Below are 27,497 nucleotides of genomic sequence, written 5' to 3' on the forward strand. Positions count from 1 at the left end.
TTTGTTCTTCACGAGCTTCACCTACACCCCCCCGCCGCTACCGCTCGCCTGCTCATGCAGTGATATCATCAGTGACAAGTCAGGTGATAGAGACTAATGCAAAATGGTGTTTCAGTGAGGCAGAATTTATTATGACAATACATTTTTTTTAAATACTCAGTATGAATTAAACAGGTTAAAGGTCAATGCTCTGTTGTAATATAAAGACAAAATGATTGACAGCAGCCCAGCAATATCAGTAAAACGCAAATTAGCCACATGGTGCAATGTAAGGAGCTCTGTGATTGGTTAGGAAAGGACAGACTGGCCACCTCGATTTTTCTTCACTGCACATTGATCCATAGCTTTGCTCTGTAAAGGCTAACAAAGTGCTTTTGCTTTACAAAGACATTCAGCGTCGGTATTCACTCTTTTAAAATGCCACTGAACACTGGAGTGAAATGGAGCCCTGATCCTCAGAGTTTTATTGTTGCTAATGTGGCGAGACGAGGTTGGGATATAAAGTAAATACTCTTTGCAGTTTTAAAAAGACAACGCCACCCTGGGAATTTCACCCAGAGAATACTGAAAGTAACACTAAATCACCAGAAAGGCACTTAGGTTCGCTATACTCAGTCCAGAGACGAGGTTCAATGATCAACAAATTCACAATTTATTAGTAATTATTTAAAACACCGAATAAAAACATAATCATAAATATTCAAATACAAATATGCTTAAAAAGGTATTCAGAGCTGAGGCTTACCAGTGGAGGGGCAGGGATGCCACACACAAACTAAAGAAAGAAAACACACCCAAAACACAAGTGCAGCACACTATCACACACTCACACTAATAAACTAAACAAGGCAGGTGTGTACACTCAAGGGATCCCACCACCAAGGCACCCTAGTCTCCTCCACGTCGGCACTCCGCATCTGAATAAAAGAAACAAAGAAAATTTTAATATATTACAACAAACTAATGTGTAGCACCGGGGGATAACCCAACTGCAAGACCACACTGGTGATCTACAGCTAGAAAAAGGGCCTCCCACCAGTGGTGTAACAAAAATCCAAACTACAAATCAAAAGCAATAAAACAACATACAATCTGGATAAAACTCTAAAATCTGGAGCAAACGGAATCACCGTACTGCTCCAACTTGCCGTCCACACGACGATAAGTTAACAGTCAATCAATATGCACGCCAGCTGACTCCGATAACCGGCATGCATATAGCCGTTGTCCACGCCGACGTCCACTGTGAAAGCTGACAGCAGCAGGGAAAGAATTCTCACAACGGGAACAGACGGTAAAAGCACAGCAAGGCAAAACAGCAGCACTTCAGTTCGCGTAGCTTGGCGCAAAACTAAGGTCCACACTTCCTGCGAAACATAATAAATAATTACTATAAACGAACAATAGAAGGCAGAGAGCGTAACAAAAGTTGATTACGTACCAAGTAAGCCGGGTCATAGAATGTAAGCAGAATAGCTCAGAGGAGGCTTCTATAGCTACGACCAGCCGCGATGGAGACTTTAGAGGAGTAACCCACAAACGATCTCTACCACACCGAGGAAGTCAGGTGACCAAAAAGGAGATCACAGGCAAGCAATGCAGAGACACTCAAATGGCCACTATTTATACCAGCGCCCCCTAATGGGCCAGGCTAAAAGTGGGTTGGACCGAGGGATAACATTCATCCTGCCACACTAACATTTCTTATAGATAGCACAGATAGTGCCCCACTGCAGTAATCACTCATGTCTAGATATTCCTGTTAAAAATGAGTTTTTCCTCCCCACTGTAACATGGCAAACATAGCAAACGGATAATCCAGCTGAAGCTTCAGACAGCCGTCAGACAGTGAAACACTGCCATCTGCTGGACGCGAGTAACACAGACGCTGAAGGAAAAGCACGCACACTTGGAAGACTTGACCATTTGCACAAAATGAATGGCTGACACTGGACAGATGAGAGAATGTGGATGGTCATACCCTCGTGCATTAAAGAGGGCTTTCAGTTCATTGAAAACACAAAACCAAACACACAAAAGACACAATGAGACAGCTGATCAGTTTGCTTCACTAAATCATCGACACAAGCCGTGTTGTAGAGGGTACTGCAGCCGTGGCAGGTTATCATCTTAATGTGGCCCTGACACTCCATCGTACGCCACAAAGCTGTGAATAAATGAAAAGCAAAGAGGCATCATCACTAACATAATAACTGTAGAAGTTATCCCGCTGCATTACATTTATCAGGATATCGTAATAAATGTTCATATGTTGCTTTGACCCATCATTGTTGTCATTAATATCGGTACGTGACACTGGACACTTCCTGTCATTCATATGTCCTGACTTTGTGATCAGTGTAGCAGCTTGAAAATAACTGCTTGGTTAACAGCAGGTGTACAGGCAGGTGCTCTGATCAAATAACATGTTTGGCTAAAGAAACAGAAAATAAAAACATGTAAATAGGAACACCCACATCTCTACTTCTTCTTCTATTTTCCATTTCACACTTACAAAAAAGTTCTCCTGCGTAGGTGTTGAGACAAATATATGTCAATTTAATACTTCAGACAGGCCCCAGAGCAGGTCTGAACAATATTAGTCCACTTAAAATCAAAACTGCAATTTGAAACCATGCAATTAGCAATTTTGCAAAGAAAACTTGGCTAGGCTAAGCTAAGCTAACTGTTAGACAAAGTAGAGGAGTTGGAAGAGTAAAGGATTGTGGTTAACTCCAGTTCAACTTAACATTAAATTAAACTGACAAATATCATGTTTATATTCATATCTTAGTCTTTTGATGAGCTCTATCTTATAAATCTATTAGACTCAGACGAGGTCGGCACAGGGACAGGCCTCGGGGGTCCAGGCCCACCTGGTGAAGTCCTTCTTCCCCAACATCTTCTGATGTACTTCATTTATACATTTTGGTAATGAAGTACTTAAACTACCACCTCACTGATTAGTTATTGCAGTGTGAGCTCAGTTCAATTAATCAGGTCACAGTAGTTTAGCACTTCTACAGCAATCATGCAACCAGCATGACTGAGGAGGACACTGGGTGGACGGGTGTTATATCTTCACTCCGGGTTACTAGTATAACAATGATACTCGGACCACGACGTAACTTGCGGTATTTATTATAACGGAGCAACTTAACATGGAGCTAGCCCGAGCAACAGCCGAAAAGCATCATTTCCCATAATGCATCGGGGCAAGCCCACTACGGATCCTGTTACAACCCAAAATACACAACATCTCCTCCCCTCTTACAAAGGATGTACTATGAAATAAACAGGTGATCTACTCACAAACTTCAGTCTTCACTGGCACATGACAGTAATAGCCTCACAAACATTTCACCTCTTATTAACTGTAAGGTTACAACACCAACTCTTTTAATTGCTATCTTGGGGAGTGAGGGTGGACTACCTCAACCTCCCCCATGACCCATGGGGATTATTCTGCCCCGTTCATTTGGGTCAGGTGCCATCTAATAACTCAGACGAACAGGAGGCCGCCGCTCTCTATTGGGGTATCGGCGGTCTGTGGTAACGTCAGTCTGTGTGCTCTCTTGTGGAGCCTTTGTTCCTGACACCGAAGATGTCTCAGTCTCTCTTACAGTCTCCTTTACAGGTGGAACCACTGTTCCTGATGTGGTGGAGTTCTCTACTTGTGTGTGTGAAGGGGCTGACGAGTCGATGAGTGCATTTTCAAGATCTCCGCAAGACCCTTCTGCAGACACTGGTGCGGACCGGAGTAGCTGATCCACATGTCTTCTCCAGACTCCATCGGCCACCTGAACTGTATATGAAACTGGACCAGTTTGAGCAATGACAGTTGCAGGAACCCACTTGTGTACTCCTCGGTAGTTCCTGGCCTGCACTGACTCGCCGGTGCTGAAGACTCTGCCCTTGACCTTTTGACCCCTGTACATGATTTGTTTCTCTTGTTGTTTTTGTACAGTGTCCTTCACAGTTGAGGGTTTCAAAAGATCAAAGGTAGTGCGCAGATCTCTTTTGAACATTGCGTTGGCAGGAGATGTCCTTGTGGTCGCATGTGGACTATTCCGGTAGTTAAGCAGAAACTTGTGCAGTCTCTGATGCAGTGTTCCTTGGCCTTGTGATGTTTTCAGTGCATGTTTCATTGTCTGAACAAACCTTTCTGCAAGACCATTCGTTGCAGGATGGTATGGAGCTGACGTAATGTGCTGCACTCCATTAGCCTGTAGGAAAGCCTCCATTTCCTGTGAAACCAGTTGAGGTCCATTGTCAGAGACTATCTGAGTAGGAGATCCAAACCTACTGCACATTTCTCCTAGAGCTTCTATGGTCTTTTCAGTGGTGGCTGATTTCATGATGGTCACTTCAGGCCATTTACTGTGTGCATCAACAGCTACAAGAAACATTTTGTCCTCGTATGGACCTGCAAAGTCAATGTGTACCCGATGCCATGGCTCCTGTGGGAACTCCCAGGGATGAAGAGGAGCAAGTGGTGGGTTGTTCCGGACCATCTGACACGAAGAGCAGTTCTTAGCAATCTCCTCGATCTGTTTGTCCATATTTGGCCACCAAAAATAGCTTCTCGCTATTTCCTTCATTCTCACTATTCCACTATGTCCTGCATGCAGTTGCTTCAACAGTTTTGGTCGCAGTGACATGGGAATGATGACTCTCCTCCCCCACAGCAAACATCCCGCCTGAACAGAAAGCTCCGCCCGCTTTCCCAGGAAAGCCTTCAGGTCTACACCCTTACTTGCAGGCAGACCCTTAATGATCCAGTCCAGCACTGCTGCCAACACAGGGTCATTTCTGGACGCCTTTTTCACCTGCACAGCCGAAACAGGTGCTGTCTCTACCTCCCTGAAGTAGAGGATCTCAACTGTGTCAGAGACGGGTTTTTTAACAGGAAGGGGTAACCTGGACAACCCATCTGCATTGCAATGAGACTCCGATTTGCGATACTTGATGTCATAAGAATGTCCTGACAATATCAACGCCCACCTCTGGAGACGTGAAGCAGCAAGAGATGGAATCCCTGGATGGTTGTGAGAGGCCTATGGTCAGTAAACAGTGTAAACTTCCTACCGTACAGGTACTGGTGGAATTTCCGAACACCGAATACAATGCTCAGCGCCTCTCGTTCCAGCTGAGCATAGTTGGACTCTGCTGTGTTTAATGTCCTTGATGCGAATGCAATTGGCCTTTCTTCGCCATTTGGGAGAATGTGGGAAATCACTGCCCCCACCCCATAGGGAGAAGCATCACAAGCAAGCTGAATTGGGAACTTGGGATTGAAGTGGGTTAGCACCTCAGATGCAGTCAGTGAATCCTTTGCCTTTTGAAAGGCGTCTTGGCAGCTTGCTGTCCACTCCCATGCTTCTTCCTTGCGTAGCAGGTTGTGCAGTGGTTTCAGGAGTGATGCCAAGTTGGGTATGAACCGTCCGTAGTAGTTCAACAGCCCTAAGAAAGACTTTAACTGACTGACATTTCGTGGTGGGGGTGCATCCACGATTGCTGTGATCTTCGAAGGTGCAGTGTGAAGTCCATTTGCATCAATCACGTGCCCTAGATATTCCACAGATGACTGGAAAAAGTCACATTTCTCCTTACGGACTCTCAATCCGTATTCCTTCAGCCTCTGAAGGGTCGCATCCAAGTTGCGCAGATGCTCTTCATCATCTGCTCCTGTACACAGGATATCATCCAGATAGCATTGCACACCAGGTAATCCACTCAGGATTTGATCAATCGCTCGTTGAAACAATGCTGGAGCTGATGTGATGCCAAAAGGCAACCTGCAAAATCTGAAAAGTCCCTTATGTGTGTTAATAGTCAACATGTCACGTGACTGCTCTTCAACGTGCATTTGCAGGTAAGCTTGGTTGAGATCTATTTTGCTGAACTTTTGTCCTCCACTCAGACCAGCAAATAAGTCATCAATCAGTGGAAGGGGATACTGCTCTGCTGTTAATACAGGATTCACGGATACCTTGAAGTCTCCGCAGATCCGGATTCCGCCATCCTTTTTGGGAACTGGAACGATGGGCGTGGCCCACTCGCTGGTCGTAACCGGCTCCAGAACACCATTCTTGACCAATGCGTCTAAATTAGACTCCACCTTGGGCCGAATGGCGTACGGCACAGGTCTAGCCTTCATAAAGACTGGCTTGGAGTCAGGCTTGAGATGCAGCTTCACTGTAATTTTTTTCATGCTGCCCAGCTCCTCACGAAAAACCTCCTGGTGTTTTCCCAGTATGGCCTGTAGCTGAGAGGAACCATGCGACAGCTTTCTCACCTCTTGCCAGTTGAGTCTGATTGTTTTGAGCCACACACGTCCCATTATAGCAGGGCAGTTCTTCTGCGTAACATACACAGGCAGCTTAGCAGTTTGGCCATTGTATTGAACAGTCACCTCTGCCATTCCTTTCATAGGCACTCGATGTCCAGTATATCCTTTAAATACTGTGTCGGAGGGTTTGAGTGGAAGGTGCTTCAGACATGTCCTATAGACATTATATGACACTAGTGATGCTTTTGACCCAGTGTCAATCTGCATTTTTACAACATGTCCCTCCAGTTTGGGCGTGACCCAAAAGCCGTCTGAGGTTTCGTCCACCTTCAGTATTCGCACAGTATTTATTGCAGACAACACTTCTTCATCTGAGGAGTCATTTGCTCTATCCTCATGAAGCTTAACTGTGTGAACATGTCTTTCTTTTTTGAATCTTGCAGTGCCTCTTTTATTCCCAGGCTTTGAGCCCTTATCCTTGCACCTTTTGTTCCTGCATGCCCGTGCTACATGACCTTTTTTTCCACAGTTGTTGCAATCCATTTCTTTGCACCAGCAATCACTAGCAAGGTGTCCTAACTTGCCACAGCGGAAGCATGGTCCCTGTGCATTTGCTTTACCATTGTCTAGTTTGTGTACTCTGTCTGTAGCATGTAGCGCATGGGCTTCTTTTGATGCCATTTCCATGGTCACACTGATATTAATTGCCTTCTCAAGAGTCAAATCACTTTCCGTGAGCAATTTCTTCTGTGCAGCTTCATTTCTTAAACCACACACGAGTCTGTCTCTTAATGTGTCATTTAAAACATCTTTAAACTCACAGTGTTCAGCTAATTTGCGTAACGATGCAACGAACATTGTGACAGACTCACCCTCTTCTTGGTTTCGCTTGTGAAACTTGAACCGTTCAGCGATCACGAGGGGCTTGGGCGAGAAGTGTTTGGTCAGTGTGTCCACGATCTCTGTGAAACTTTTACTGCCTGGCTTTGCTGGCTGTAGCAGGCTCCTTAGCAGGGTAAAAGTCTTTGGGCCTATCACACTCAAAAAAATGGGCACCAGTTTAGCATCCTGTATGTCGTTAGCCGCAACGAAATATCCAAAACGCTCCGTATATGAGCTCCATTGCTCCGTGCTTTCGTCGAAGGGACCGATAGGGCCAGTAACTCCAGCCATTACTCGGCTCCTGGTTGAATGGCACTCTTCCCCTCACAACTGTTCCTTTTCGTAACGTCTCTTTTATCCGTTTATGTTTTGGTTAACGTCACTTACGGAGTCTGCCCTCGTCGTCCTGTCCGCTGTACATTCCTCCCCGTTTCGCTGAGGAGAAAAAAAAAACGGCATCCACCTTCGCACACCGGTAGCGTCGTCCTACCTCCGGCGCCGTCTAGCACCAGGTTAGCGCGAGGCATCAGCAGGAAAAAAAAATGTAAAACTCCAAAGCGGACTGCAGCGTCGGTCCAGACGTCCTCGTCGCCACTTTTGTTATATCTTCACTCCGGGTTACTAGTATAACAATGATACTCGGACCACGACGTAACTTGCGGTATTTATTATAACGGAGCAACTTAACATGGAGCTAGCCCGAGCAACAGCCGAAAAGCATCATTTCCCATAATGCATCGGGGCAAGCCCACTACGGATCCTGTTACAACCCAAAATACACAACAACGGGCTTTGCAGGTCAGACTTTGAAACTATCTTTTATTGTCATTACGCCAAAAGCAGTGAAATTATATGCTGTCCCATTCAGTGCAAATAAAGAATCTGTGTTTACTGACAGGACAAAGCACTGAACATGATTTCATCTGTTAACCTGGACAAATTCCAAAACAATTCCTTATTATTTCTTTTTCTTAAGTAAAACCAGTAAAAGCTTCTACTTCAAAAATATGGACTTAACACTGAGATCCTGATATTTTAGACCAGTTGAATTTAGATGATCTTTTTTAGTTCATTCAGTTTGCTGGTTCTAACGACGACGGTCTTCATCAGTTTTAATGTCACTGTGACTCATATCTCTGCATGGCTGTTTTGTCCTGAGTGCACTGTGACAATGAAGTTAAGATCCGGTGATCAGCACAGCAGCCTGGGAGTGACTGCTTGGTTAACGACAAGGTTTACAAGACCTGATCAAATGTCACACTGGAAATATTTTGCAAGTGAAACAGCAAATGAAAAAATGTAAATATGTTAACTGGACCACCTACATTGTTTCGAGAGCAGGGGTGAACTAAAGAGTGCGACCCATCACTTCAGTTTCAGCATATAATTTCTATTTAACACTCAAAAAAATCTGTTGTACAAGTATTAAAAATATATTCACAAATGAAATTGACATGCCTGAGATGAAAACATTACTCATACAAGTTGTCAGGTAAAGTCTATAGCACTGTTACATCTAAATATGGACACTGAGCTGGGACGATGTCACAGATCTGAGCCTCTGCACCTTCACTATACGTTTGTGTATGTCAGGCCTGTCCTGTATCTCTCCACCACCTGATCCAACACACCACCAAATCCTGATCAGCTGATCATCTCTGCTCCTCTAATCACCTGAATATCCAAGTATCCGAAAGTGTCCATCGATCTGACAATACAATTGTAAAACCGATCATTGACCTGTGCCCTAATGTGTTCTGTGCACTTGTGAACACACTTCCTTATGGAGTACGTTTATTAAGGACACTCTTTCATTAGCACACAGGTTCAATAACACAACAAATAACCTCCAATAAACCTTTTAATAAACTGTCATTGGAGGCTGATGTGTTCTCTCTTGGCTTGTTTTCTTGTTGTGTGCCACACAGAAAATAAATGCATGGTGTCTTAACTCACTGATACTGGGATATCAATGAGCACAGAGTCCAGCCAACGATGGCACAAAGTCAAACCTCCTTCAAGGAAACTGGAGAGTCCAACACTGGCATTGAGGCTACCCCAACAATATCAATATGGTGTAACTTCCTGCTCTAACTCAGGCTCCTTCCCCACAAGAAAGATGATATTTTATGTACTCGAAGTCAGACCTGGAATCTGCGGGTCAGACTTCCTGGGCCCCCGACCCCTGACCTCTGAGATTTTCATGTCTTGTATTTTATAATATTTATCTTTTGTTCTCCTGCCAAAATTGTAAACACTGTCATCATGCCATATTGCACTGTTGTTCGATCAGCTTCATTAAATATACTTTTATATATACTTTTATCCTTTGTTTTGTTATACATCCATTTAAACCCTCATATGAAATTATTACAACCAACTGGTAGTAAAACAAAAATAAAAAGATTGTTCAACATTTTAACTGCAAATGGTCAAAACACTCACTTTATTTGCCAAAAATTATACTTAAAAAGGGGAAAAAGAAGTGTTAATAGTTTATTTGAAAGGTCAAAATATACCAACACATCTTTTTATTTTAAATCTATTTGTTTGTGCATTAATTTTTTTTCTAAAGCCAGATGTGGAAAAACAGGCTGCATCTACATGCAGGTTCTTGTGGTCAGTGGTCATCATATTTGCATTATCTTTCTGAGTCACAAGCAGGGAAGTGTTAAAGTTTCCTAGAAGTGGTGGGCCAGTGATGTAGGTGTGGATGCAAAGGATTATTTGAGGTGGTGCTGATCAGAAGTATAAAAATCAAAGTGTCCAGATCCAAACACACTTTGTTCCTCTGTGACAGAAGTGAACTAGAACTCACAGCAGCATCTGAACTGCAGAAGAGATCTCTGCTCATCTCCGTCTGCATTCCTCTTTTGGTAAGAACTTATTATGTATCATTTAAAATGATTTTCCTTTTAAAGCTGGGCAGCAGGCTCACGTTGAACATCTCCATAAACTGTCATAATTCTGCTGCTACACTAAACACTGCATTCGGTGAGCACACTAAACTTACGTAAGCTGTATATTTGCACGGTGAGAGACCTGTTTTTGCTGATTTGTGTTCAAATACAACAAGATCTTATTTAAACTGACTGTCAGATGTTGCCTATCCAGTTATGTAATGAACCCACTATATACATTAACCACAGACCCTTCACCACATCTTCATAAGATAAGATAAGATAAGATAAGATAACTCTTTATTGTCATTGCACAGTCATACATAGTACAGTAGTACAATGAAATTGGAAAAACTGTCCTACGTCGGCACTACATATAACACAACACGACACGATATGACACATCACAACGTAACAAACAACACAACACAGTATATTAACTTAGTATAAAAAAGAAGAATAAGTGTATGTGTATTGCACACTGTTATTATTGCACATTAATTATTATTGCACCTTGTTATAAATATAAATATTATTGTTATCGTTTTAAACATTGTTACCTCCCCCTAAAAAGTCCAGGGAGGTATCCAGTCAGGTCAGCTATTTACATTGATCAGGGCTATTGCCCTGTTGTAAAAGCTGTCCTTGAGTCTATTTGTTCGGGACCTCAGCAGCCTGAACCTCCTGCCAGACGGCAGCAGCTTAAACACCCGGTGTCCTGGGTGTGTGCAGTCCCGTAGGATGCTGCGTGCCCTCTTGAGACAGCGAGTGCTGTACAGGTCCTTCAGGGAGGGAAGAGGATGTCCAATGATTTTTTGGGCCATGTTGATGACCCTCTGGAGTGCCTTTCTGTGTGCTGTGGTGCAGCTGGAGAACCACACACCGATGCAATATGTCAGCACACTTTCAATGGAGCAGCGGTAGAAGACGGTCAGCAGCTCCTTCTTCAGGTCCATTTTTCTGAGGATTCTCAGAAAGTGGAGACGCTGTTGGGCCTTCTTTAAGACCGCAGAGGTGTTAGAGCTCCATTGGAGGTCTGTGTCTATGTGCACACCCAGAAACTTGAAACTGGAGACCCTTTCCACCTGCTGTTCCAGACAACCAACTTATACCTGAACCACTGCAGGTTAATCATCATCATTAGTAAAGGAAAAAAAGGTGAGTGTCTTATTATTTTTATTTTGCAGTGTGTCACTGTTACTACAGAGCACACTGAAACATGTGACAGGAAAGAATAACTGAGTGCAGAAAGGCTTTTATATTAAATCGGATTTAAACTTTGTTCTTAATGAACCGGATCTATTATGACCTGGACTTTTATCTATAAAATGGGCTTGTGAAACCCAGAGGAAAACTCTCTCAATATATCTGTAGATATAAATATATATTTATCCAAATCACATCAAGTAAAAAAGGCAAAATGACAAAATTTAAAAAAATAATAACAAAAAGTATAAATGAAAACACAAAATTTTAAGGCAAAAACAAATATCTTGATGTCTTAATACGATGAATATAAAATATAAAGTAATACAACAAGGTTAAATATCTAAACATTTAAACTACTTCAGCTTTTCAAAGCTTCTTTTTCCAGTTGAAAATGACATCATCACGCCTGAATCTGCTTCCAGGAGCCGTCCAGATCAGGCTTGTTCAGGATATTTAGAAATCGTCCTAACAGTTGAAAAATAAAAAATAAACAGAGAACAAAGTAATATATATGATTAGAAATAAATAAAAAAGAAAACTATAAATAAAACGACTTCTTTCATTTAAAGAAAAAGGTCTATCAGTCCTCTTGTCGTGTGTGTTTGCAGCTCACAAAGACGACTTGCTGAGCTTCAGGATCCAAAAGGATGTATCTGCCAAATTCTTAATGTGGAAAAACATCCATGTGTTTTCTTCTCCAGGAGACGATGAAGACACTGTTTGTCTGCATGATGCTCGTGCTGCTCTTTGCTTCCGGATTTTCCAAAGTGAACAATTTTCAACCAAGCGAGCACCGACCTGAAGAAACACCTTATGAAAAGTTTAGAAGACAGCATGTAGATGCTAAGATGACTGAAAAGCTGTGTAACACAGAAATATCAAATAGGAATATCTACAAACTTGACAACAGTTGTAAGGAAACCAACACATTCATCCTCAGCATTCCAGCAAAGGTCAAATCCATTTGTAGAGGTGATGGGAGGTACGATGAAAATAGCGGCATGACGTATAGTACCGCAACGTTTCGCATAATTAAATGTAAGCTAAAGCATCAGGGAGCCAGGAAACCCAGCTGCCAGTATGAAGGCAGGCTTCTCACCAACAGGATCATTGTCGTGAAATGTGAAGGGAAGTTACCTGTGCACTTCAATCGGGACCTTCTACCCTCTGAGCGCAACGATGGCGAGCAACTATGAGGAAAGAGTGGTGTGGAGGGGGGCGTGGTCTGCGATGCTGCTGCAGGTCAGATGGATGTACCTGCGCTGCATTTGCTATCACGCCTCGCCAACTTAAAAGGCTTTGTGCTGTCTGAGTTGTTGGTGTTGTGGATGTGTTGGCTGGCAGTCCACAGACAGACTGATTTACACAACTGTGGAAAAAATTAAATTAATAAATAAAAAAAATTGGAAAACATAGATGTTTCATTATTTCATATAGATTTCAAATAACATACCATTTGATGTCAACATGTTTTAGTTGCATTTGCAGTGCTCGTGCTGTTATATTCTTATGATTCTGTTCATTTTATGAGTGTATCCTTCAGCCTTGCTTCACATATTTACTGCTGCTTGATCAGCTTTAGTCCTGCTAGCATCAGCACAGGTAGAAACAGATCACACATCAGAGAATCGGCCGTGCATCTAAATGCAAATGGAAACTAAAAATGAAAACATAGATAACTGAGCTGAACTTCATAGATCTGAAAGTTGACCAATGCATACATAGTGCTAAAAATCAGGTATCGGGAAAACACATTATTTTATATTATGCTGATGTCAGTTGTTATCCTTTTTTAAAACTATATCATATAATAAAGTCTGTTTTGAAGTTTACTATGGCAAAAAAAAATATTTTAAGGCTCTTCAGATATACTGTAACTTCATAGGTATGAACCATCAAAGCATTTTCATCATAAATATAAAACTTCATTAGGTAGATCTGTTCAAATACTCATTAATGCAAATATCTGATCAGCCAATCACATGGCAGCAACTCAATGCAGGTGTAAAAGGTGAGGTCTAAAAAGAACCTTTAAGAAAATATGAATCATCTTAATCAGTCTTTAATTATGAAGCAATGGCCTAACTCCCTCTGACAAACAGACCTGTGGCAGAATTTATAAACCACTTTTGACTTTTTCCAAGGTGAACATTGTCTGGCAGCAGGTGCCCTTCCCCTCCCAGATCACGGTTCATATCTGATTTTCAGCTCTAAAGTTTATTTTTCTCTTCATAACAACTGTGCAAAGGATGATTTCTGAGGATGATGACTCATTTAAAATGCTTGGATGCTGACAATTATGCAGAGTCAGGCATGGAAAGGCTGCTCTTTGTGACAGGTGGGTGCTGTCATACATGGGTGTAGCTGCCAGCTGTCCTCGAGGCTTCACCTCTGCTAAACGTGTGTCTCTGAACTTGACCTCGTCTCATAAACTCTCCTGTGATTTTTATTTTGCATCCTTGGTTATTCAAATGAATGATTAATATATTAATATGAATCTATACAGATTTGTCCACACTGGATATGACAGTAAGAGTTAGTAAAGCTCTGTTAACGTGTCCCTCTACAGCCTGTTGTTTCTTAGTTTCACCAGTGAAACTGAATTAAAAACAAAACATAGATGACATATTGTCGCCTAGGCAACCACCAAGCTCCCAGTGCCTACAGACATTCACTAAAACATGCTGGTCATTGGATCGTTTGAATAAATACCTTTAACTAAATATCAATGTTTTCGACATGTCTTAGTTTACATTATTACACAGTTATTATGAGAGAGCATGTCTAATATTTTTCCACTAAACAGTCGTCTTCTCCTTTGGTTTGTTTGTAACAACCATTTATAAAAACTTGTGTTTTGCTTTTGTTTTATTTTTAACTGCAATTCTGGTCGAGTAGCTTTTATAGTGTTAATTCAACATATACTACAAAATAAAATGACTTTTTTTAAAGTACATTTGTGGACATTTTATTTTCAAACTATCCAATCACAGAATCAAATGCACAAAGCCTGTGATGTCATCAAAGGCACAAAGCTTGTGATGTCATCACATTCTGTCATTGGAAGGAGAAATTCAGTCAACTGTAGCAACTCTTTGGTGGCAGAACTACAAAACAACCTGTTTGTTAAAACCAAGATAAGGAAGACACAGAGACGCAGAAGCAGACGCTGAAGCAGACGCATATAAAATGGCAGAAGCACAGATGGAAGTGGTCGTGAGCCCAAATATAACAGTTTTGCAAAGATCGGAAAATGACCTCAAAAAACCCCAAACACCAAATCCTGAAACACGTCCTCTGGCACAAGTTCAAACAGAAGTGGTCGTGAAAGGCAAGAAAAAAAGGGGGCAAAAACAGAAAAGAGTGGCTGAAGAACCCAGACGACCGATTACTCGGGCGTATGCTCGGGCTCTTCTAGAAGCCCAAAACAACGTGGCTGATGGAAGCAACCTGAGAAATGAAGAAGTGTCAGGAAACCCTGAAGGAACCTCTGAAAGGGAAAACCCTGAATCCCTCCCTATGTCAGAACCAAAGGACGACGTGAATATGGAGACAGAGGCAAACATGAATAACGCCAGTGGACAAAACCCTGGGCCAAATGGAGGGACGTGGCAACATCAGCCAAATCCCAGATTTATACTCCATCATGGCAGAGTCCAGTATGATTCATGTTGTGAGATTGCTGCTCTCAGGCATCAACTACAAGCTTCCCAAAACCACCAGAACGAGCTTTACTGGAAACTGGTAGCTGCTAATAAGAGGGCTTCTTATTACCAGTCTAAGGTGACCAAACTTCATGCACAGATGATCGCCGACAAAAAACAGCATGAAGAAACAATTAAAGAGCTCATAGAGCAACTGGAGGAGGCTAATGATAATAATAAGCCTGATAAGAGCAAAACAGAGGTTCAAGCAAAGGACAACCAAGCAGTTGTCATGCTGGATGACATGATCCGTGTCCTGCACGAAGACGTCAGCGACCCTACCACAGAGCAGTGTGTGGATTCTTCTACACAAACCACAGAGGCTTCACACACGGACTGTGTAGGTCTGAAGGAGGCTCAATTTGAAGTCCAATACAAGACTCAACAAGAGCAAATAGGAACACTCCAACAACAGCTCCTAGAAGCTCAACACCAACTCAAGGAACAGGAAGACAAACATAGGCAGGACCAGGAGACACTGAACATGGAAATCAGTGAGCTTAAATCCCAGCTCTGCTCCAACAAGGAGCTTCATGACATGAAAGTAGAGACTCTTTATCAAGAGTTGAAAGAAGTCAAAGCGTCCTACATTAAAATCACACAGGAGCAAAATGAACAAAATTCCAACACAGCAAATGGAAAATCTGAGCTTCTGGTGGAAAAAGACACCAAAGAACAGGACAAGGAAGAAGAAGAAGACTCCCTGACATCAACTGAGATGTCTCTGCATGACTCTCTACAACAAACAGAAGACAGAGAGAAAACGATAACTACCAATCCAGCTGAACTCGAAACTGAAGCTAAGACTGTGCCAGAGAAAAAACCCAAGAAGAAGAAGAGGAACTGGCTGCGTCGGCTTTTCAGCTGTACCAGTCCACAGACAGACTGATTTACACAACTGTGGAAAAAATAAATAAATACAAAAAAAATAAATAAATTGGAAAATATAGATGTGTCATTATTTCATATAGATTTCAAATAACATACCATTTGATGTCAACATGTTTTAGTTGCATTTGCAGTGCTCGTGCTGTTATATTCTTATGATTCTGTTCATTTTATGAGTGTATCCTTCAGCCTTGCTTCACATATTTACTGCTGCTTGATCAGCTTTAGTCCTGCTAGCATCAGCACAGGTAGAAACAGATCACACATCAGAGAATCGGCCGTGCATCTAAATGCAAATGGAAACTAAAAATGAAAACATAGATAACTGAGCTGAACTTCATAGATCTGAAAGTTGACCAATGCATACATAGTGCTAAAAATCAGGTATCGGGAAAATGATGTCAGGGCTCTGAGTGCGGGCAGGTGGAAATGTGGATCCAAATGCAGGACTCCGAGACGAAATGTAACTAAAACCACAGCTTTTATTGCTGGCATGAAACAAAAACAGAAACCAAACCATGAAACCAAGCAGGAACACACAGGCAGGGTCTGAGGGTACGACGCGACACCAAGCGTGGGAAAACACAGGGCTTAAATACACAGGGTAGCAATGAGGGAATGGGCCACAGAAGGGAGACACAGCTGGGGGAGCTGAACTTCATAGATCTGAAAGTTGACCAATGCATGCATAGTGACAACACATTATTTTATATTATGCTGAAGTCAGTTTTTATCCAATTTTATAACTATATCATATAATAAAGTCTGTTTTGAAGTTTACTATGGTAACAATGCATCTTTTTAGGCTTTTCAGAAACACTGTAACTTCATAGGTATGAACCAACAAACCATTTTTCATCATGACAATAAAAAATAAATCTAAAGGAGATAAACATCACAACTGTTCAACCAAGCATTAAGTCCATTTTGAAACAAAGAACGATGTACACTCAGCCAATCACATGGCAGCAACTCAATGCAGTGTAAAAGGTGAGATGTAAAATAAAACAATTAAAAATATTAATTAATCTTAATCAATCTTAAAATATGAAGCAATCTTCTAACTCCCCTTTACATACAAAGCTGTGGCCAACCTTACAAACCATTTTGAATTTTTTCCAGCCGAGGCGTTCAAAATAACCAAACTGCTAATAGTCATGGTTTAATTTGGGCAGCTGCCTGCCTAATATAATGTAAAATCATCACAATATTTTACACAAAGAGAGTAAATGTATCCTTGTACTCAGCTAAGACAGCTGGGCTGCTGTGGCTTGTGTTTATGTTCACAGTGACATCTGATTTAAAAGCAGACTGTCATGGTTGCGGCTGTGTGCAGGCAGGATGAGGACCCAAACGCAAGCTCACGGAGGCAGGAATGAACTCAAAACACAGCTTTATTGCTGGAGAGAAAAACCATACAACCTAAACGAGGAAACTATAACGTAATACACAGAGAAACACACGGCCATGAATGAGGGAGAACGCGACACAGAACTGAGGGAGACGCAGACATAAATACACAGAGGGTTAACGAGGGAAGTGGGAGCACACGGGGAACACAGGTGACACTGATAATCAGAGGTGTGGACTCGAGTCACATGACTTGGACTCGAGTCAGACTCGAGTCATTAATTTTATGACTTTAGACTTGACTTGAAAAAATGTTCTAAGACTTGTGACTTGACTTGGACTTTTACACCAATGACTTGGGACTTGAATTGGACTTGAACCGGTTTACTTGAAAAGACTTGATATTTTACCCCAAATATAAAATCTAACATGCATATTATATAGAGATTGAAAATGTGACGTCATTCACGGGTAGAACCGCAAAGGATTCTGGGAACTCGTGGCAAGCGGTACTAGCGCACGCAGGCTTTCAATTAAAATCAGTCACACAGCGATAAAAAGAAACACAAAAATGGCAAGAAGCTGTTGTATTATTAACTGCAATAGCCGGTCGCATGACAGCCACGGGAAGCCGACGGGTAAAGAGATCGGTTGTTATCGGATTACGTCGTTGAAGAGAAATTGTTCGAGCCATGTTTCCGAAGTAACAAAGACGCGACGGATGGCCTGGATTGCAGCCATTCAAAGATCAAATATAACATCCCAGAACACTCCAGCTCACAGGTTAGTCTGCTCCAAGCATTTACACGAAGGTCAGTGTTTTTTAGTCGTTAATACATCATTTTTCTTAACATAATTGGTGATATAGGTTACAAGCAAGTCTGGCGCTGAACAGAAATTGTCGCGCTATGCTCCTTTATTTATTGTGCATAAATAGTGAATTGTCCTGACACAATATTGCGTTTCGCTTCTGTTATTATGGTGCATTGACAAAAACATATACTTTTATTCACAGGATAAAACAGGTTTTTTGTATCACTAATTGTCCAGTACGATTACAGCATACAGTATTATTGTCACTGCTACATTTCTGTGATGCTACCAGAAATTATTTCCACTACTAATTAATTACCGTTGAGCTCAAAGGTCCTATTAATAAACGGTTAAGGAATGTGTATTTATGACGACAATTTGTGAGACTGGTAAACTTATGATACGTACGATGGTCTTTCGTTCTACACGGTGCATTTCATGGTCCCTGTACCCATCCGTCGGTAAACTGTACCTGGGCTTGTTGCAGTGACTGGAAGTTACTAAACTTTCATGAGTGTATGCGCTCACTCCAAGAAGCGTATAATTATAAATATGCATATAAATATGCTACGATGAGATAGCTGACTTCATCTAACTAGCAAATGTTGTCCAGGCTACGTTGGTGATACAGTTTTTTTTTAATGTGTACCGCATCCAAGAATAACATGCAGCTTATCTCAGAACTGTCGGTGAAAATTATTCTTGGAGCTAGGTTTAATTGAGCTGCATTTTATAGAGGTGCAATTTCACAATTTGTGTATATTTTCTAAGTTCACTATTTTGTCATGTGTTGAGAAAAACACAGATTTTAAAATTACATGGTCTAATATTTACATTTAGCATAACTGCAACATTTTTTTTTCGTTGTTTTTTTTTTTAAAGACTCGAAAGGACTTGAAATTCAAAGTTTCAGACTTGTGACTTGACTCGGACTTTTACACCAGTGACTTGAGACTCGACTCTGACTTGCCTGACATTACTTGAGACTTGACTTGAGACTTGAGGATAAAGACTTGAGACTTACTTGAGACTTGCAAATCAATGACTTGGTCCCACCTCTGCTGATAATCATAACAAGACACGGCAGGAGTGAACGCAACACTGACGGGAGACTGTCAAAGTAAAACAGGAAGTACACGGAGGTTCAGAGAGGAGGAGAGACAGCACGGGGAGAGCACGGACATAACGGGCTGGGAAAACATGGAATAAAACTCAAGGAGGGGAAACGAGGGCTCACAGATAAACAGAGGGGCACACAGGAGGTAATCAAATAAGGAACATCTTAACAGAAACCATGGCATAAATAAAGAACAACACACAAAACATATGAAAACTAAGAATGCTGGGCCAACATGGCCCAGGATCATGACAGACAGCAAAAGACACTGAGCAGCATATCAGTCAGCATGGGGAAAATGCCATAGATTTAAGGAACCAGGCTAAAATAATTGGTTTCTAGTGGGTTCTATTGTAAGTGCTCTATATTTCAGCATGACATACTGTATGCATCCTACACTGAGAACCCTTGAAGCTGATCATCAGGGTATGCTGTGTACTTCTTACACAGAAGATAAAATAACATGCAAAGATTTTAGATGGTTGTGGTTGGTCCTTACACACAGATGTAAGGTCAAAAAAAAAATCACCCACAATGGATCGTTCACAGACGCTGGTCCAGTGGAACCCACTTCCACAAAGGCTGCACCTGCTCTGGCAGAACAGGAAGCATCAACTACATAGTAGCTATTTTCATAATTAAGACATCAACTATAGGTGTTCCCAAAATGTGCCATGTTGTCTGCACACCTGACAGCTCAATAAGTCCTGTGTTGATTACAGATGGTGGTTGTTTCCAGAAACAGCACTTGCATAAAACAAGTACAGAGCACTTTATGAGCCAACCTGCTTCTTTAATGAGCATTTAGGTTGTTTGTATTCAGTGTTCACAGATAATATGCTCATTAAAAGGGGGGATCCACTATGTCCTTCTTCACAATCCTGTCTGCCAACTTTAAGAAGAAATCAGAGTGACGCAGAAGCTTTAAAACAGTGTTCAGAATAATCAGTGATGCTTTTATCTGAACTGATGACAGATAAAGATGAACGTGAGTGTGGCAGAAGAGTCAGTTCTCCCTCTTTCTTGGAAGTATACAAAAGTCTGTTGTTTCTAAAAAGTTCATAAACAAACAACAAGTTCTTACAGAATGAGACGTGAAGCCTGGAGACGAGCAGTTCAGACACGCTGTTATTAAATTCTACCTGAGCAGGTTATAGTTCACCTCAGTTACGGAAGAACAAATAACACTTGGCTCTGGGAGCTTCAGTTTTCATACACTGTCGTAGCACCACCCTAAGCCATCATTTGCATCAACACCTACATCACTAGCCCAGCAGTTCTAAGAAACTTCTCTGTTTGTGGTTCAGAACCTAATGTGACACCAATGAGCACAACAGCATGCAGCTGCAGGTTGTTGTTCATACCTGGCTTTACAATAAAGAGCCATGTTTGCAGGCAGCTGTTTGAAGTTTTGTGTAAAATATCATTTTTATAGAAATAAACCAAATGTGTCTAAATATATTAAGTAAACAATCAGAATAAGAACATTTTGAAATAAAATCCAAAAACTGCATCTGGCTTAGTTTTTGTTGAATAAATAATGACTCTGTGTAATATGTCATGTGTTGTATATGTAAGTTGTATTTGTACAATGAAGCCAGGCTTTCTTTGTGTTAGCTGCCTGACAGAACCTAAAACTCTAGTCAGAGATTGCAGGTGTCACAACAGACATGATCAGCTTTCTCTGTCGATCCTATCTTTCTGTTTCACACTCTGTGCACTCATAGAAAAAAATCGTTAAAAAAAACAATCACATGACTCTTCTTCCACACAACATGATCCCTGAGTGCCGCCTGCTCCAACCAGACATGTTCTCACAGCGACGATGGTGATAATTAAAATCTACAAAGAACGTGATAAACATTATTAAAATGCAGCACTGTTAAAGCAACGTGATTAATGCTGCATTAAAATGAGCCTTTAGCACATAGAGATGATTCAACAGTTTCATTTGACTTCATTGTTTCTAAGGCAGATGCTACACCAGTGAAGGTGCACTTAGTTTTCACACACTGCTTCTGCATTGTGTCTTAGTTTTAGTGGATTAAATAATGACACAGTGTTTGTTTGTTTTTCTTTAGTAACAAATGACCTCAGACCAGCTTATAATATTTTATAAACAAATAAGCATAAATGCATAAACTCAGCCTGGAATCACATGGGATAAACATGGGATGTGCATTTTTTTATTTGTTTTGTGTTACTGAGTCTTGCAAGAATGCCAACCTTACCAGCAGCAGCTTGGTTTTTTTGTTTGTTGTTTTTTTAATTGAATGAGTGCTGAAAGTTGAGCAACAGCTGTGACAACGAGAGAAGATGGAGCCAATCAGAAACAACTGTGAAAATGTACAATATGCAAGCTAAGAAAGCAAAGTGTAGCAATGTTGCCATCATTTTTGTTATTGTGGGATTTTTTTCAACATTCACTGAAAATCACTTCTCTCATATTTCCTCTTTATTATTTTCATCACTGTTTAAGAAACGTAACAAAGTCTTATAAAGCATCTAAACCAGCATCATGAAGTGATGTTTAAAGATGGCAGCAAGCTCACAGCATCTCTCAACTCAAGAGCAACATTCAAAGTGCACAGGCTGAAGGAAAGTATTGATTTTATCACATGCAATTACAATACGCCTTTTCATCTGTATCTGTGTGTACAATGGGTATCGTTGTTTGTCCCAGCAGTTTACAATACAGAATGTGCACGTCTGTGGGGCTTTTATAAAGATTTCTATTTGCATTGATACGATTGCTTGGATCACAAATTGTTCTAACTTGATTAAAGTCACCAATGATAAAGGTATTCTTGCGCTTACAGTTACCATTATTATCTCTGTTTGCTATCAGATCATCACATCCCCCTTGTGGGATCATGTTGATGATCTGCTGGTTTTCTGAACACGTCCGTTAGTCATGCAGAGCACAGTGCCAGAGAGCGCCACCAGCAGGAACATGGAAGTCTTCATTGTATTTCTATATCGAAAAAGTAAACAGAGTGAATATATAAATCAGTATTATTTCATTTCATTTATTAACTTGTTTATTTTTGTTTCCTAAATGTTAATCGTGCTTAACTATTAAAGTAAAAATACAGATAGATAGGAAACTCTCTGAAAAGTCAAACTGTTTTCAGTGAGTTTATATATTTGCCAGAGGAAAGGTCAGAATCTGCATATCTGACCACTTTGAATCAATTTATATCTAAACAGAAATCAGTAAAAGTTCAAATCAGTTTATCAATATCCTCACTTATGAGGATATTGATATCCGTATAACTGGAGTTATTATAGATTTTCATACATGACATTTGTGAAAAAGGCGAGGGTGTCAGGGTCCCTGTGTCTACCCGCTCGCCTCAGTGTGGCTACATGTGTTTTTTTGTTTTGATTTTGTCCCCGCTCTCTCCCTCCCTCCTTCTCTCACTGCCTGGGCGGAGCTCATCTGTGGGCTCCTGCCCTTGGCCCACGCACCTGGTGACACCTGTGGCTCATCACCCAACAGTGTTCCAGTCCCCTTATAAGATGGCAGGCCTGTATTTCTCGTCGCTGGACCGTTGCCGACTCTCGTCAGTGTTAACCCCAGCTCAGTTCGTTCTCGTGTTTCCCTAGCGATCTTCTTACAGTAACCTTTTGCATCTCTGTGAATAGATTTCCCTGGACCTGCCCCTGTGTTACCTGAGCGATCAAGTGTGTGAGGATTGGAGCGAGCTTTTGTGTTTCTTGTGGAGTGTGAAGAGGAGCGTGGAGCGTGGATGGAGTGAGGACTTTGGAGCGTGTGTGGACTGCAAGTGTCTTTCCCCCCTCCTGTTCGTGTGTGGATTCCCGGAACCCGTCTTTTCCCCACTGTGTAAATAGATCACCTGGTGCTTCTGTAAATAAAAAACCTTTACTGTTCCCTACTCAGAGCCTACGCGTGAGTCCGTTCAGTCCCGTTGTGACAGAGGGTAAGGACGTAAATCGACTGGTAAAGAGGGACTGGTGAAGAGTCTGCAGCCGCAGCACCGATCCATCTGTCCATCTCCTGTTCCCTTCTCTGATCACTCGTGAACAAGACTGCGAGTTTTGTAACTTAATAAAAGCAGTAATTTGTTTGCCAGAGGGCCCCTTCCACGTCACACCCTGTTCTTTCCTTCTTGTCTTATATGAAAATTCACTTTGTGTAGCTTTTTGGGAAATTGTTAAACTTCAGGAAGATTCTGAACATGCCCCATCGTTTAGCCAGCTCTTTGGAGCTGAGCAGGTTCAGGCCTGTTGTTGTAAGTTTTATAAAACGATCTCATTTAAACGGATAATCCAGCTGAAGCTTCAGACAGCCGTCAGACAGTGAAACACTGCCATCTGCTGGACGCGAATAACAAAGACGCTGCTTTGACGGGTGAGGGAGTTTCAACAAGTCTGCAACGACTCAAGCATCAAACTACAGAACTATTCTAGCGGACATGGTGCTCTAATGACTGCTTCATTAACGCAGGTCAGAAAGGATCAAACATATCAATAAATCATAAAACACAAAACGTCTCTTATTGCCCAGGGCTCAGGAAGTGAGTGTGTTCCTTATAGCCCAACACGTTCTCACTCCCAACTCGTCAAACGTGTGACGCATGGTCAGGCTCCCTCTGCTTCACTTATGGACCATATGGACCACCAGGTAAGACCATTTAAACGGACAGCATTTATAGAATGACTATTAAAAGTCTGCGAGTGTCAGTAATGTTAATGTGGTTATGTTAGTAATACACCGAGTGCTAATATAACAGCTTTAAGATGCATTTGTAGATGTTATTACGTGTTTTACCGTCTTTATGGTGCTAGCTTAAAGTTACGGTGTAAACGTTAGCTTATATTGGAGGAAAGCTGTTACTGTTTAAACGATGTTAGCACAGAAATATTAGCTTCTGTCATGACTGATGAAGTTACTAGTTAATAAAGTTTCCAGTAAAGTGTTTAATCGCAGCCACAGACTGACAGCAAATATCTCGATTAGCTTCAGTGCATCTGTAATAAATATGTGCAAGTTTCAGTGCGTCGTTTAAACTGTATGATACTTATACTGACCCAGGGTCAGTGTAAAATACAATCCTAGCTGTGTGAACAAAGCCTGGCTGCTTTAATCCTGCATGACAAACCTCAGGATGCAGGTTATTATTACTCTTTCCTGCTGGCACACCTGTCACACCTGAGAGTCAGCTAGAAACTCACAGTGACGTGGACATCATGCAAAGACTGCCAGACTCTGTAATACTGCAAATGATCAGTGACTCAGGTTATCACTAAACTTTAAACGGCACCTCTGTGTCTCTGTGTGCTGAACATCTAGGATTGAGTCAGGCTGCATTGACTGTGGGACTTTAATGTGTTAAAAGCAGGTTGAAGACGGCTCAGAAACATTTGAAGATTAAAATTTAGCATTATGGCTGCTGGTGGTTTGTAAAGCCTCTACTCAGCTGTATTTTTGTTACTAATTTATGTTTGTTGTTGTTTAACACAGATTTCAGAAGAGCAAATATGCTTAATAGTTTAACTAGATTTCATTTGTCAGTGTGGGACTGCTGAGTCACCTGAAGAACTCATTTCATTCATTCTCCACATGATGTTCATTTACAGAAATGTTTCACAGGAACTGATTTCTCCCAAAGGGTGAACTAGTGTGTTTCCATAGATTACCTCTGTATGAATGTACTTCTTAAATGAAGGCAAGTGTTTGTCCTTTTTTGTTCCTCAGGTACAGTACGTGATATCAAGGGCAGGCGGTCATCACTGGGGGTAGACAAGAAGCAGACGTACTTCCAAGAGGGAGCTGCAGTGAGGTCAGAGGTCAGAATCTGAAACAGCTCAGGTTTATATTTTAGAGGTTATAAAAAATCAAAATGTATTATTTAAAGAAACCTTTAAATAATAGTCATAATTATGATTATTATAAGAAATATCAAACATTTAAGTGGATTTTCTGTTACACATATCGTGTTAGCCCTGCAATAAACTGGCAGCCTGTCTTTGTCCTGTATCAGCTGGGATAGGCTTCATCCTCCTGCAACCCTGAATTGGATACATTGTATTCCAATTATGTAATCTGATCATTTACAAACTCAAGGTATCTAATCAAAATGTAAGTGATGCCGCCCTTGACAGACAGGGAGATTTTATTCCTCAAAGACCATCATCCAGTCGAAGTACTAGTTGCCACGTGGTCAGTGTTCTCACAACCATTGATTTTATCTCACAACTTGTTTTCACCAAAGAATTTCAGTAAGTAAATATTCTTCAATCTCTTTTTCCCCCCAGTGTCTGCAGATCAGCATCAGTGTCCACGTGAAGAACCTAGTTATGTTGCCAGTGTCAACCCAACAAAAGGTACTTTACCTTCTTGTATATATTGTGATTCCTTTACTTTTATATTTGTTGTTATAGTTGAGTTAGGCAGGGCTTTTGTGCAGTCCTAAGAAACATACTGCCTAGAGTGTTTTTCACTTTGTGGAAGAGTTTCTTTATTTTTTTTCTGTTAGTGTGTGGAACTGAGGTGCTTCGTCAGGAGCTCCTTCAGTTGTTGGAGGATGGAGAAGAGGACGCAGCCATGACTTGTGAGACGTTGTCTGAGTCAGCTGCTACTCACTGGGCGATCAGAAACATGGTGTCCTTGCTAAAGTGGAAAGAGGCCAGGCCTTGTCTTATAGACAATATGTTAGCTACTCTGGATCCACAGTCACACCGTGTGTGTCAGTGTGGCAAACAAGTAGTTGTGAGGTGTCTGGACTGCCTGCCTCTTCCATTCCTTTGTGCTGACTGTGATATTGCAGTTCACACACGCTTTGTCCTGCACAGCAGAGAGGCAGTAACAGGAGGGTTTTTGCAGCCTTCATCAGAGTTTCACAATCCAATATGTACGGTTTTTAAGTCTTATGCATTTATTGCTATGTACTATGAGTGTGTGCTGTTATTGTATATTTATTGTGTATCATTTAATTTCCAATTCTTTTTATATATATTGTGTGTTTTTAATGTAAGTTCGGCTGTTGCCTGTGCAAAGACCAGACTGTGTGTGACTGCCCAGCAGGTAACGTTGAGGTTTCACCCGGTGCAATTGTGGCTCTTGTAACCATAAATGGTAAGTTGCTCTTTTGTCACACAGTACATACACAATAGATGTGTTTGCAGGTTTTATTGCAAATTGTACATTGCTACATTGTTTTGAATTACCCTCGGCCCGCAGTATATGTGGGCACCTGTCAAAGGTCATTTGGATTTACCAGACCGCTTTGAAAACAACATGGGAAAAAATGAATGTCTTTGTTGAGCCATGACTGGATTTCTCCTTATCCTTCCTAAAGGCCGTTATAACCTTGCACTGCCAGTGGTGAGCTGCACCAGCTGTGGCCTAATGTGGTCCCCCTCAGTTAAGGACTTCCAGGGTGGTGGATATTGGCCTGGCACCTTAAATTTCTGCACCCTGTTTTCAATGGATGTCTTTCAGTCTTTCTATGACATTAAGAAGCTGCAGCAGGGATGTCACTTAAGGCCTTTGTCAAAGTGCTGGATGAACGAACAGCCCATTTTGGAAGGGTGAGTTTCTAAATTTGTCAAGTTTAAGGAAATTGTGCAAATCAATGTTTATGATGACTGTCCGTGAATATTCTGTTGTTTGTCCTCTACTTAAAAGACTGGCCGAATATCAGCTGATGCCTTCAGCAAAAGTTTCTTGGAGTGGAGTGCTGTAAAGTGTGAGGTGGACAGGATGTGCAAGGAGCCATGCTTTAGCTGCCCTGCCTGCACTCCAGACATGCTCGCCGTCTCAGTTGATGGAAACTGCAAGCTTTATCGCTTTCAATCAAATGCAAGGTACGTTATGCATTGTGTACATAAATCAAATATGGATTTGTACAAAAATTGTATTTTGATGTTTCTTTTCAAACAACTGTCACCGTGTTCGTTCAGCACTTCAGAGCAGGGGAACTTTGAAGGTGTCTTCATTGAGAAAGATGAGGAAGTTGCTGAGTTTGTGAAATACATCCAGAGACACACAAATGATGTAAGATACACATATATATCAGTGCTGTCAGCGTTAATCTTGTTAAAATGACGTTAACGCCATAACCATATACTCATACGTGTGTGTGTGTGGATACATATTTGGATGGGTGGATATTTATTTTGTTTTTCTCTTGGTGTTGTCGTAATACTATTTACTTGACTTTATCTTAATGTGTACTTCATTTTGAGTAGCTCACACTTGGATGTGCGAGGTATACTGCAGCTTGTAGGCTTGGATACGTTTAAGACATTTTGTTATAAGGTTGAATGAATTCAGCAGTCATGTATTGTGACCTCCTTTCTATAGATCAAATGGG

The 27,497-nt window shown here is 41.3% G+C and overlaps 2 protein-coding genes across 2 annotated transcripts in view; both read right to left on the bottom strand.

Moving 5' to 3' along the window:
• The window catches only part of LOC146675685 (protein NLRC3-like), a 388,198-nt gene that overhangs the window by 308,732 nt on the left and 51,969 nt on the right, over window positions 1-27,497 (bottom strand). The window lies entirely within an intron of this gene.
• LOC146675695 (protein TANC1-like) overlaps window positions 1-27,497 on the bottom strand; it is a 407,338-nt gene that overhangs the window by 70,313 nt on the left and 309,528 nt on the right. The window lies entirely within an intron of this gene.

This window comes from Rhamphochromis longiceps, linkage group LG3, assembly GCF_057381845.1.
Source record: "Rhamphochromis longiceps isolate RC_006_pf linkage group LG3, R_longiceps_female_GT1.1, whole genome shotgun sequence".
In the NCBI taxonomy this organism is placed as follows: domain Eukaryota; kingdom Metazoa; phylum Chordata; class Actinopteri; order Cichliformes; family Cichlidae; genus Rhamphochromis; species Rhamphochromis longiceps.